The sequence below is a fragment of the Aulonocara stuartgranti genome (genome assembly GCF_965226115.1).
Source record: "Aulonocara stuartgranti genome assembly, chromosome: 6".
Taxonomy (NCBI): Eukaryota; Metazoa; Chordata; class Actinopteri; order Cichliformes; family Cichlidae; genus Aulonocara; species Aulonocara stuartgranti.
The window spans coordinates 33,611,985-33,624,904 of record NC_138944.1 but is presented as its reverse complement, the minus strand read 5'-3'; the positions used below and the strand labels follow the sequence as shown (position 1 = coordinate 33,624,904).

General features: G+C 42.8%; 1 protein-coding gene across 6 annotated transcripts in view; it reads left to right on the top strand.

The window, feature by feature from the left end:
- mgat3b (beta-1,4-mannosyl-glycoprotein 4-beta-N-acetylglucosaminyltransferase b) overlaps positions 1–12,920 on the top strand; it is a 64,088-nt gene that overhangs the window by 7,297 nt on the left and 43,871 nt on the right. For 3 of the 6 annotated variants that reach the window (XM_082535076.1, XM_082535073.1, XM_082535071.1), the window contains exon 1: positions 2,227–2,444. The exons of the other annotated variants lie outside the window; for them this stretch is intronic. The gene's annotated coding sequence lies outside the window, so the exon portion shown is untranslated. Of the gene's footprint in view, positions 1–2,226; positions 2,445–12,920 lie in introns of those variants that run through there. 6 annotated transcript variants of the gene reach the window in all.

The window sequence follows — 12,920 nt, the reverse complement described above, 5'->3', positions numbered from 1 at the left end:
TCGAAGGTTTTGACTATTAGAGTTCTGTGGAAAGAAAACAGTAAACCTCTTCCTGTTTCAATACGTCAGCCGTTACTCTGGAGCATAACAATTAATCGGCTGTAGCTCCATTAGAGAGGCTCTGTGGTGCAACAATAGCAGACTGCACTACCTGGCAGATCCCAGGTGTGACTACACGAAGCGGTGCGTCAGTGATGAGCGCGCTCATTCAGTTCTCCGAGGATAAAGATGCTTCTTTTGGGCTTTTTCTTTTTTACAATGTCTGTTTTGTAACGACACAAATTTGAGAAGTTCTAAGTTGGTCTAAGCAGGTCTAAGTTGAATCCACAGTGAGATAGTGGGCTAACACTTCGACTTTTCCTGGCAGCTGTTTGGTACCAGATCAGTACCTGGCAGGGTGTAAAGAGAGCAGGCAGGAAATGAATTTGAGCTAGAGGGCAGCAGGAAGTTTCTCACCATGCTTACAGCTTACAGAAGGATTTCTGCTGCTGCGGTTGTCTGCAGTTATCACGACGTGCGTTCAAATGGTCCACCGATGTCCTAACAAACATCCCACAGCCCCACGTTTCAAACAGCAGCATCAACAAAGACCGTCTCTCACGGGAATGCTGGCCTTTTAACTTCACAGTTGATGCTGATGCTGAGAGACAGGGCCTCGTGCAAGAGTCTGTGAGGTGTGTGTGTGTGTGTGGTAACGGTGGTAGTGTTTGCAGGAGGAGGAGCAGAAACTGAAAGGGTTTGAAACACACTGCAGTCAGAATGAAGACGTGCAGCGAGCAAGACAGGGAGCGAACGGATGCACTGGATGACTAGTGAGGATGAGGGATTAGTACTCGGTAGGCCTGGGTGGAGAGAGGGGGGCCCTTAAAAACTGCCTGGACTCGGCAGATCCACCTGAGCCCCACAGCTGAAGCTCGCATCATTTGCCAGATTTGATTAAGAGCACACTCAAGAGATTTCTCCCGCTGTCGCTCATACGCTGTGAGTTTCTCTTCAGGTCTGCTTTACTGGCACGTATAAGAGAGAGGAAACCTCAGATAAGGGAGTCGAAAATGTGAAGCGTGCTGCGACCGTTACGGGTAAATCCTAATCTGCCAAATCTCACGTTTTGTTTTTTTTTACCCTGCAAATGCAGGAACCCCTGACTTGTGTCTAACTCCTGACAAAGAGGCGAATAAGCGTTGAACCTGTCGTTTAAGGCCGCGAAACGCAGACCGACAGATGATTTGTCCTCTGTCTGTTTTTCCCAGCGGCAGCAGAAAACAAACTTCGCTGCTGGTCCCATCATCCGCCCGGTTTCTAATACGAGGAATGCTGAAGCTTTTTCAAAACGTGATCAAATTTTAGGTTATAGTATACACAAAACCTCTTCTCTGTAGTTCAATCAGCATGCATTCTTTCATCCTTTTCTCCTCTCATACAGTTTTTTCCTTAATGTGTGCCCTCTATCTTCCCCCGCCGCCACAAATGGCTTTGCTGGCACACAGAGAGGCTGTCAGTTAAAATTGCCAGGGGTGATCTGGGTTTACGCGCCCAGATCAGCAGCCTTTTTCCTGTTGCACTACATCCTGTTTCGCAGGCTCTCCCTTTTCTTTTCTTCTTTGTTCTTCCTTTTTTTGTTAGGAAATCAGCTGTTAGTGCCAACTCGCCCAAGAGTCAAATGTCTTGTAATGATAATATTGCATTGACTGCAGATCAAGTTCGAGAAGGATTTTGACGCTCTCGAATCTCAGAAGGAAACGGCAGCCTCTCCGTTGCTTCTTGAGTCAAATGCGCTGAAATTTGTAATAAGAATTTTTTTTAAAAAGCGAGAATGTGTGCAGGAAACGGCCACAAACCAGTCTTGTTGTTATAAGCAGATGGAGGCGGACATCTGATATCCTGCAGTGTGCGAACGCCACTGAAGGACAGCAAAAGGGCAGTGAAGACAGATTTGCATGAACGAAGGAAAATCCCAAACAAAGCAAGAGCTGGCTGACTTTTGTTCACTAGGATTGGCTTTCTAGTATTGCAGTAGAGTGGATGTAAACACGGGTAGTGCAACAACCCACAAAACACACACAAAGGAATACTATTTTCAGAATTAGGGTGGAGCCACCTGCATGTGTTGCTTTAGCTGCTGGCAGTGGGTGTGCCCAACAGGTGTGATCATGTTAGTGCCAATCAGTCGCTCACCAAGTTAACAGAGCTTTGATTAGCACTCAGCATGAAGCAGGCCAGCTGCCTGCTGCCAGCTCTGTTCATGCGCTAACTCGCCGCCACCATCGTCACTTCCTGATGCCCAACAGCTGGCTGCACATGCAGCTGCTTCGACCTCTTGTTTTTTTTTCACAGATTGCTTGAAAAGTTCCGCTTTTCTTGGGTTTCAGCCTAAGAAGTGAAAGCAAAAAGTGACAAATTCACAGTTCAGCGTGACCGTGTGTGAGGGCACAGAGCGGGTTGAGGTAAGAAGCCTGAAAAATGTTTGTGTGAATGCCTCCTCAGGCCCCCTTTTTAAAGTGGCCTGCAAGGTGGACCGGGGTCCAGAATGTTGCGCCGTTTAAGCAGAGCTGTTTTCAAAGTGATCTGAAACGGGTCTTGAAGGGATCTTTGAGAAACGCGTGCATGTGCAGTGAGGGATGAAGTGAGAAGTGTCAAAAGTGGTAACCAAAAAGTGTTGCAACTGAAACTAGTTCTGATTCTGGAGCATGCAGTTTTAGCCCGTGCCACATTTTCTGCACGCTCCTGAAGTGGAACAGTTGTAGCCCGGTTCAGCAGCTGCTGGATGAATGTAAATGGATCCCGGTCGCCATCACTCGTTTGGGGGAAGCAAGTTTCCTGCTGAGCGGGTTTAAAATGGAGAACGATGTTGAAGGGAATGTAAAGGATGACTGGCTCCTGCTTAGAGTAACTCTAGCTCACCTCCACACTGAGGAGTGCTGCTGATGAAACTGGAGCTGAGGGAAGCCGAATTATCCTGGAGGCCACGTTGGTCCCAGCAGTTACTGCTAACATGATCTTTATTCCGTTTGTTGTGAGTGCGTTGTTTTCAGTGCTGAGGCACAGGGCGAGCACTAAAGCAGTTAGAAGCCATTGTCTCCTCCAGCCGGCGGGTAAACGACTCAGCAACACGGCAGGAAAAGCTTCAAAATAATCAGTGTAAATGTACCTGGATCATACAATATCTATGTTGCATCATTACCGCCATGGCTGTAATCTGTGCTGTGCACAAGCTGGAGTCGTCCCAGCTTCCAGGATGTGAAGATCGTACTGAGCTCACCCCACTAGCAGGTTACGTGCACAGCTTGCCTCTGCTGCTGCTGGGGGAATTGAGCTGTGTTCCACCTCTGATCTGGCATCTGTAGACAAACGCACACACTCACTCACTGGGCTGGCCCTGCTGGCTGTGCTCCCACTATTCCTGGAGAGTCAGTCTGACAAACACATACATCTCTTTCCTTGTTTGACATCTTATTTCACGCCATGTGCATACAGACCCTGCCCTAGAAAAGACTGAGCGTTGCATGAAACGTGGATAAAAAAGGAGAGTGCTGATTTGGAATCCCTCTCATGTGTTTATCCAGTGTAATCTAATCCAGATCTCCTGCACATACCTGCATCACGATCAGCCCCTTCTGCCCACATGTGCTGCAGGATCAAGTGTTTAAAGACAGCACTCGGGAAGGGGTATTTGGGGGAAGTGGGAAGGTGCACCCCCCCACCTCGCCTTAGGCTTGAGTGTTCCCAGTCCTCATTAGACGGTCGGGGAGTGTTTGATGCCTGGATGAACAAACAGCTACAGAGTTTTCCCGCCATTGTCGCTGTCACGCGACGAGCTGCGCTGATAAAAATAACATCTCGCAGCTCAACAGGTGAAAGGTGGCGCTCTGGTGTTCTATGCTGAGAGCTGAGAAGCTATCGTGTGTGTGTGTGTGTGTGTGTGTGTGTGTGTGTGTGTGTGTGTGTGTGTGTGTGTGTGTGTGTGTGTGTGTGTGTGTGATCGAGGCCAGGTCTATTAAATAAAAACACCGGTGGTTTTAAATTTGTGGAGTTTTTGCTGCATTTGAATCCGTTTTACAGCGTTTCCTGTTGATAAAGAGCTGCACCGTGGCCGTTAATGCACACTGACAGGAAATAAATAATGGGCAACAAGCAGCAACGTGACATTTAAATGACGCAGAGGATTCTGTTTTTTCACCGTCTGTTGATGAATCACTAAAAACTTTGTTTCATAAATACAGGACAATCTGGGCGCTGAGCTGCCAGAACTACTGCTGTAATTTTCTGCATTTGTCATGTAGAAAAAGTGAGATGCGCTGCTGAAATCTTCTTTAATGTTATTTTAGGGACTCATTGAGTAGCTAAACATCTTTACAATAACAGAAGGAAGCGTTTTCACTCATCTGACCCACTTAAGATCAAAGTGGGCTGTGTGTGGCCCACGATGTCAAACAAGTTTGCCATCCCTGATGTAGGCCTGTCGCGCGGCCTTCTTTCAGTGGTCACTTTTATATTAGTAATTCTTACAGGTTCATTCACAGAAACTCTCCACAGTGACAGAGACAGTCATAATACAATATTTGTTCTTCTCTCTTTCTGTTTTTTTTTGTGTGTTTGTGTGTTTGCATGCCATATTTGCGCTCATGGCAACGAGTATTGTCAGTATCTAATTACGGATCATGAATGTTCGGTTCTCTGGATCCTCCACAGTGTGTCTGTTTTAATCTCATTGCAAACTAGAAAAAGAGCTCACTCGCCACGAAAGACACGCGGTGGTTGTTTTGCGTGCCACTGTTAATTTACGCGTGCAGTAAATTTGCTGTGCTGAAAGTGACGAGCAAGTGTTAATGTGGTAACTTTCACACCTCGTACAGAGAAGGCAGTGTTTCCTGATGGTGATAGGTTCATGATAGCGAGTGCAGGATGGGACGTTCACACACAGCCTTAGTTTGCTTTAGTTGTCATTTTGCAAAAGTTTTTTTTTTATGTATTGTCAGATGATTTTTGATCACTTGGTTTATTTAGAGTTCATCAAATGCTTTGCAGGCTCTGCAAGTCTTTCTTTTCCAGTTCATTAGATTAGACACCGCACAATTGTTACATACTTCACGATATTATTGCAGTTTTTAATAATCTGTGATTATACTGTGTATTGCAAAACATATATTACAATTTATCAGCTTTTTTCCAACTACAGATTGTCCACAAAGTTAAACTTTGTGGCGCCATGCAACCCCACGCACGGGGCAATCTGCAGTAACTCGCTAACTGGGATTTGCCGCGTTAATGCGGTTATGGTGTTAACTTGACTTTAACGAGATTAACGCTGACAGCACTAATAGAAATATAACCAGAATACAACCAGCATGCAGACAGTTAAGTAGAGTCCAACTTGTACTCATTGACAGACTCATTCACACTGATGGCAACATGTTGGCAATCTGTGTTTACAATTTGGTGGATTATTTGCAAACACTGGACCATCTCTCTGAGAGTGATTGCAATCAGTCCAAATAAGAATGCAACTGTTTGCAGACAGGTTGCTTCCTAGCAGGTAAAACGAGCCCTCTTGTTATCATTAATAGTGATATTTGGTGTCCCTGTATCGATACAATGTTACCACACAAAATATCATAATGATATGTTGTATGCATGTACAAAGGTCTCTCAAGCATATATGAGTCTTGCTCACCGGTTATGAAAATTTGAAGGCTTGACTTATCAGCCTTCTGAGCTTTGTGTTTACCGAGACCCGACTATTGCTCGCTGTCGTATGTGCGCTTACTCTGCCTTTGTTTGCTTTGGCTTACAGCAGCATTCAGCAGTCTTTGTCTTGTGACATCTGCTAGCCTATAAAGATTGCTGTCGTACTCATTTCCGATGCAAATAGTTTTACGAGAAGCTGAAGGTGCTTTCATCCTGAACAAATCTTCGGATTAATTAAAAAAAACAACTTGTTCTTCTCAAGTGTGTTAATCAATATTGTACCAACGGGCATCTCTCACAGAGTCTGAGATATTATTCATGCTGTATTTTAAAGCTCAGACTTATAATACAGTGCTGGTTCTAGTTAATAAATCCTCCTTCAAAAGCGCGCGCACACAGACAAACACACACACACACACACTCTCTGTCTCCCAGGCAGGGTCTTTAGGGTGCTTGTTGTGATGATTAAATATGGATTTCTGCTCTGGCAGGTCAAACTTGAGTGCGGCTGGGCTGTATGTGTGGGTGTATGAAGAGCACTCCTCGTACCGCTGCTCCTTGTCACGGATGGTACTGACCATCAAAGGAGCAACATTTCCCTTCTCTTGCTTGCTCTCCCTCTCTCCCCTGTCTGTCCCTTACCTCACACTGTTTGGTTGGTACTCCCCCGTTCTAAAAAAAGGCACTTTCTCCCCTCATGTCCTCACCCCTCCTCTTGCACACAGACACACACGGCAGGCCAAAATAGAAGTTGTTTGTCCCTGAGCATGTATCGCTTCCTTTTTTTTTTTTTTTTTTCTTCATCGCCCCATTTTCTCTCTCACCCACTTCTCGCCCTCTCTGTTTTTCTTGTTTTTGTTTTGTTTTTTTTTTGTTTTTTCCCCTACCCTCTTCCATGCTCGGTCACCTTAGTGTCACCTTACAGCCACGTCTACGCTGTGGAGACAGGAGACCCACCTAGGTGAGGAAATGGTCCTGACCTGCCCTCAGCCTGGCATGTGTGTTTATTAAGGCTGCAGTGCCGGAATGTACCACTGCCACTCGTTTTATGGGGGTGGGTGTCAGTTGTATGCCAGCTGGAAATGACGCACAGTTCATGCCTGGGTCAGAAATGAATATGCAGAGATGTCTCTGTGTGTTTTGCCTGTGCTGTGGACCCAGATGGTTTGCATTTGGCTATCCAGAACAAAAAAGAGGAAGTTGAGATAAAGTATCGAGTTCTCTGCTGGGTAAGCACAGTTTTGGCGGTTTTGCAGATTAAACGACATCTGTGTATTTAGGTGAAAAACTCACTTTGTGTGCAAACACTGTTTCATCATTTCAGTGACTTTATTTTGACCCTTGGGGTCACTTTTGTTCCCTAATGTCATGCAGGTCAAATATGCATATGTGCACATTTGCATTACAGAGAAAACCACACGTAATAATTATGTGTCAAAATTCTTCGAGTGGGTTTCCAATCTTTACGTGTGTTGTTGCGCTGCAGTGTATGCATTCCTACTAGTCCCACTTACCATTTTATATAGAGGAAAATATAGAAAACGTAGGCTCAGTTACGACTTGGAATGTTTGAGCATGGGTACATGAACAGTAGGGCTGCCACGATTAGTCGACTAGTCACGATTATGTCGACTATTAAAATCGTCGACGACTAATTTAATAGTCGACGCATCGTTTGAAGCTTTGTAAGATCACAAAGGACGCAGGAATGAGTAGTAGGATTTAAGAGTGTAATAACGGACTGAAACAGAAGATGGCAGCACTGCATGTACAAGGATGCCAGCTGCCGTTAAACCCCGAAGAAGAAGAAGCTGTGTCCCAGAATTCATAGCGCAGCTGTCAACAATGGCGGCAGCTAGTTAGTTTTAACTTTACTCTTATTATTCTTTCTGGGTCACAAAATAAACGTTTAACATATTTTCAGGCGAGAATGTAGCTGTGTAAACCTCAAATAACTGCTCAGTTATTCAAGACACCACATATTTTCAAAAGCACTCCGACGTTTTCGGAGACGTCTGTTACCCACTAGCTCGTTAGCTAGGCGGGGGCAAGGCTAACTAGAGCCGTGAGAACACCGGACTCCCGGCAAATCGTTTTCAAACCCACCGCCGTCTTTCGCTAGTCAGGTTAAACATATATATAAGTCACTTAGATAACTTAAAAATGTTATTGTTTGGCTTTCTTTAGTATTTTATTTGTTCCTGAGTAAATCGGTTTGGCTGAGATTAAAGTTATAGTTTTTTGCACAGCTAAAACTGTCAAGCAGACAGCTGATTATCAGAAGTGTGAGACGCTGGAGAATATACTCCGGTGTCCTGTTATATTTTAGAAAGCAAGGAGTTTATTAAACTTCACCGAAACAATCTGCAAATTTCATTAAAAATTAATAAACTACCATCTTGTCTTTATTTTTAGTTAGCACAAACACTTCAAGCTGTAAGCTAATGATAGTTATATAAGACCAGATGCTGCTGGTGCAATAAGCTGTACGTCCAATGGATGATGATCTGATTAGTCGACTAATCGCAAAAATAATCGGTGACTAGTCGACTATCAAAATAATCGTTTGTGGCAGCCCTAATGAACAGTAAATTCAACCGAAACATGCCTTAGGTCTGTCAGGGCGTGGTGGATTATTTGTAATAAACGTGTAATAAATACTCACAAAGAAAACGCCGGCCGTTACAACTTGCGTCTAAAAATGTATAGTTTCATGCATCGGTTAAAACACTCGACTCCAGGTACACGAGGCCCAGCTGCAAACACTTCACGCAAGTCGAGCTGCCCGAGATTCACAGAATTTACAGAAAATTTTACATTTTTGTGATTTATATCGTCGTCGGAACGTCTTATATCGGGATATGAGATTTTGGTCATATCGCACAGCCCTAGCTGGACTGGAAACAAACAAGAAAAAAGGCTATTAGAGCCACAGATATGAGATGGAGGAAGGGATTATGATTCATATTCACCAACAAATAAAGCAGTCCGGTGATTCAATGAGATTTGTAAGGGTGACGCATGGCTATCACATCACATCATTTTGGCTGTTGAGAGATGCGTACGTCAATGAGGAGGCTGTCACCAGTAATGTGAGGGAGGTGAGACGTGAACACGAGGGTGGGAGAGGAAGATGAAGGCCAACTCTTTGTCTGCGGATGGACGGCCGGCTGAATGGATGGAGAGAATGAGAGGGAGAGGACAAGCAAAGACATTTTCATCAGGATTATCCTCCAGCCCAGAATCTCATCTGGGAAAGTGGCCCAGTGCTTACCGATCACACAAACGCGCAGACACAGACACACACAGACACAATGCCGCAGGAGGCTGGAAAAGCTGTACTTCACCTCAGTTTGCCCAGGAAAGCCCCTCTTTAAAGCTGCTCAAGAAATGTTGCTGGATGTTGTGACTGTGTGTGTGTGCACAGGTCATTTGTTTGTTATCCTCACTGAATCTCAGTGGATTTCCTCCTACCTGATTTTACTGTTTATTCATTGTGTATCTCCAAACTCCTGCCCACCCTCGGTGCACCGCAGCCAGGAGGAAAGCCTTGATAGCAGCTTGCTGCTTTGTATTCTGTAGCTACACGTGGAAGCTCGAGGCCAGGGGCCTCATTAAAAAAGTTCTTAGATCCTGTACTTAAACTTAGTCTTTGGTTAAATCCTGGCAGTGTTCTTACATCCAGTACGGAGCATAAAAACCCCTCTCATGCATGTCTGAAGAATCATGATTCTGTGATGTATAGACCTAATGGCCAAATGTATCTTGTACCATTTAGCAGCACAGTCATTATTGCTTTGTAAGTGGTAGTGACATTACTAGGGTTTGGTACTGTTCACAATTGAACTGATGCCGTTACCTGGAATTTGGTATCGATACCCAGCGGTACCTTTTCTTTTTTGGTACTCTAAGCATTTTTAATGATTATATTCAAAAATTTGTCTTACAAAGTAAATAATTAGTTCTCAATTAAAACATGAATTTATGTATTTATAACATTTTCCACATCATAGCACATAGATCAGTGTCTGACAATCTTTGAGACAACAACTTATCCAGTCACCTAATTAATTACCCGAAAAAGAGAAGCTGTCTATGTTTTAATAAAGTTTCATCCGTGGCTTTAACCATAGTATTCACCGCTGACCGCTGGTAGTGACAGCAGCAGGGGTACACAAGGGTTTACAGCATTTAGTGGTACCACCCGGTTGAATGTGGCTTATACGTGTGGTCATTTTTGTTGTAACTCTGGTCATTCATGTTACTGCTACTAGCAAAATATTGGAACTCACTAATGAGTCTACTTTGGTAGCGTTGATGAAGTCGTACAACTGAAACGTGCTTGTTTTGTTTTTTGATAAACTTAAACAAAACTCCTTTTTGTTTTATCAATACTCTCCACGCTGTAAAGATCTTAACATTCAGAATTGAAAGCCCATTTCACCCTTTACTGTTAAATTTCCCTGTGTTGCTCATAGTTGATGTAATTTAGCCGCTGAGCCTTAGCCTGCTAGTGTTAGCTAGCTATGCAATCTGAACTTCACTGACATTAGCAGTTCACCATAAACTCTACCTTCATTTTTTTTATTCATTTATCATTAATTTCAGCATAAACATACTCTGAAAGTTTTATTATAACCTTGTGTAGCAATTTTTTTTTTTAATTTATTTTTCTGAAGGTAGTTGGCTGTATAGTAGTCTGTATGAGTTTCACTACTGTTGGCTAAAGGTTTCTGTGGTTTTACTGGGAACAAAATCTTTTCTGTTAATATTTTTAATCCACTTCTAGGAAATGTATTTTCTCCCCCCGTACACCCAGGCAGCCTCTCAAGCTGCTCTTGGTTTGTGTATTTCACTTTTTGGGTTTTTCTTATAAATATTGTTGCTGCTCTACACCTGTAGAGAGTTTTCTTGACACTATTTTTAAAAGTAGCATTACGTAGAAATGAAAAGCCTTGTATTCAAATGCACACACGTTACGGAGACTGAGGTTAACTAAAATTAAAAAGTAATTTGACAAAATTTGCCTTAAGATATTGCATTACCCTTTTAAACCATGTTCTAGCGAGACACTTAAATGAATTCAAAAAGGTGTATTAAGAAACTGTTCTTCTTAAATTGCGTTTAATTTTGGAGTAATTTATAAAACCATAAACTCTGCTGTTTGCTTCCCATTTAGCTGTTTGCTTCCTCCCTAAAGAAAAGTAAAGCTAAAAACTGGAAACTACGTATTCACAGTTGACTCCTGCCCTTCTGAAACAGTCACTTCGGTAAATTATCAGCCAATATTTGAGCTGCACTATAAAGGCTGCTCCAGATGTTTATATCCATACAAATATTCATACATTTAATTTGAAATGTAATGTTTTTTAAAGTAAGCTTTGGTCTTGACCAGGACTGTTTTTTGTATTTTGGACCAAAATTAAAACACTTCAATGTAAAACTGATCTGGCGTCCATATGTTCAAAATTGGGAAATTTGACAGCGCAGACAATCTCAGTGTGACATGATCTTCTGGGAATCCCAACACAGGATACGAGAGAAAACCTTAACAATGGTATATATTATGCGTGCATAAATAGAGCTTAAATACATTGTTTTATGACTTTATTTTTTGGCTTATGTCAGCTAATACCTTTGCAGAAGAGCTTTGTCCTGCGATTGTGACATTCTTAAATTAATTTCCTAAGAATTACAAAAAGAGGAAATGCAGCAAAGTCAGATTAAGTGACATGTACAGCATCAGTCTTACAGTTATGCTAAAAAGTGTACTGATTAAACTTTTTTTGTCCCCATGGATTTTATACAGTGCGATGCACGTTTCCAGCGAAACAGCAACCCCCCGCGCAACAATCATGCGCTTCCTGTCTCCTTTTTTAAGTTATTATTTTTTTATAATGCTTCTTAATGCTTACCGCACAAAGTGCAGTCAAGGTTGCGTAAACTGACACCACTCCCATTTGCACTGGATTTCACATACCTACAAAGCTGAAATGGGTGTCACAGGACCACAACTATTATCTATCAGCAGCTAAGGGAGGACAGATTGTGCAGAAAGGCTGTGCGAGAGACCCAGTGTGTTCGGGGGTTTGCGTGTCCAGGTCGCACACCATGCCTTATGATAAAATATCTATTTTTAAGTTAAACAAATTTTTTTTAGCAAATGATTTCTATCAGTCAAACTGAGTTTCAGCCTCTGTGTGACATGCCTGAATGTGCACGTCAACCTATTGTTATTTTAGGATCGTTAAGCTACACAGAGATTATGTTAGAAAAATCTTACATGTACTGATGCAGTCACATTACTTTTTTTTTATTGGAGCTGGTTACATTGATGTAATTTAAATTCAAAGATGGCTTTTTAAGTTTTCTGTGTATGTGTTTGTGGCTGTTCGGACACACACAGTCCCTCCCCACCAGCAGCTGTGACACAGCACTATTTCAGAGACAGGAGGTGGTTCCAGAGTTGAATGGGCTTTATTGTCTTTGAGTCAAGAGAGACACACACACACACACACACACACACACACACACACACACACACACAGCGTCTGCCTATGTCTAAGATTCTTCATATGACATTTGACACATAAGCACAACGTGGAATGCAGTCAGTTTTCTTGGTGTCCTGGTGGAAGTCTGTTGTTTTGACAGTAGTTTAGCATCAAGAGCTCGTTTAGAGTTGGAGACAAGGACTCGTTTTTACTTGTGTTGCTATTTCTGGAGGAAAAATAAATCGTGCACAGGAAAAATGTGCTTTGGTTTCTTAGAGCCATTTAGCTAAACTTGATCTATCTTTGAGTCTACTGAGGAAATCTAACTGAGATTTCACCTTCTTCTCAATGCTCTCCTTCCCCCCCTTTCCTTTCTTCGTCACCTCACATACACGGTAGACATCTGACCTTCCCTGAGCCTCGTTCTGCTGGAGGCGTCTTCCTGGTTAAAGGGAATTCTTCCTTCTTGCTTTACCCAGGAGTTCGATCATAGAGAATCATCTGATTGTTGGGGTTTCTCTCCAGTATTGGAGGGTCTTTATAGCACCTCGAGGCAACTGTTGTGAATTTGTGCTTGATAAATAAAGCCTCATTTAGAGTGGCCTTGGTGTATCTATGGTCCTTATCTCCTCCTAGATTACTGGACCAATCTTCATGAAACTGCCTTTCAGTTTGTCTCAGGCTTGTTAGCATGTGTCTCTATTGGAAAAACGTTAAAAAATATAACTAAGATAAAGATTT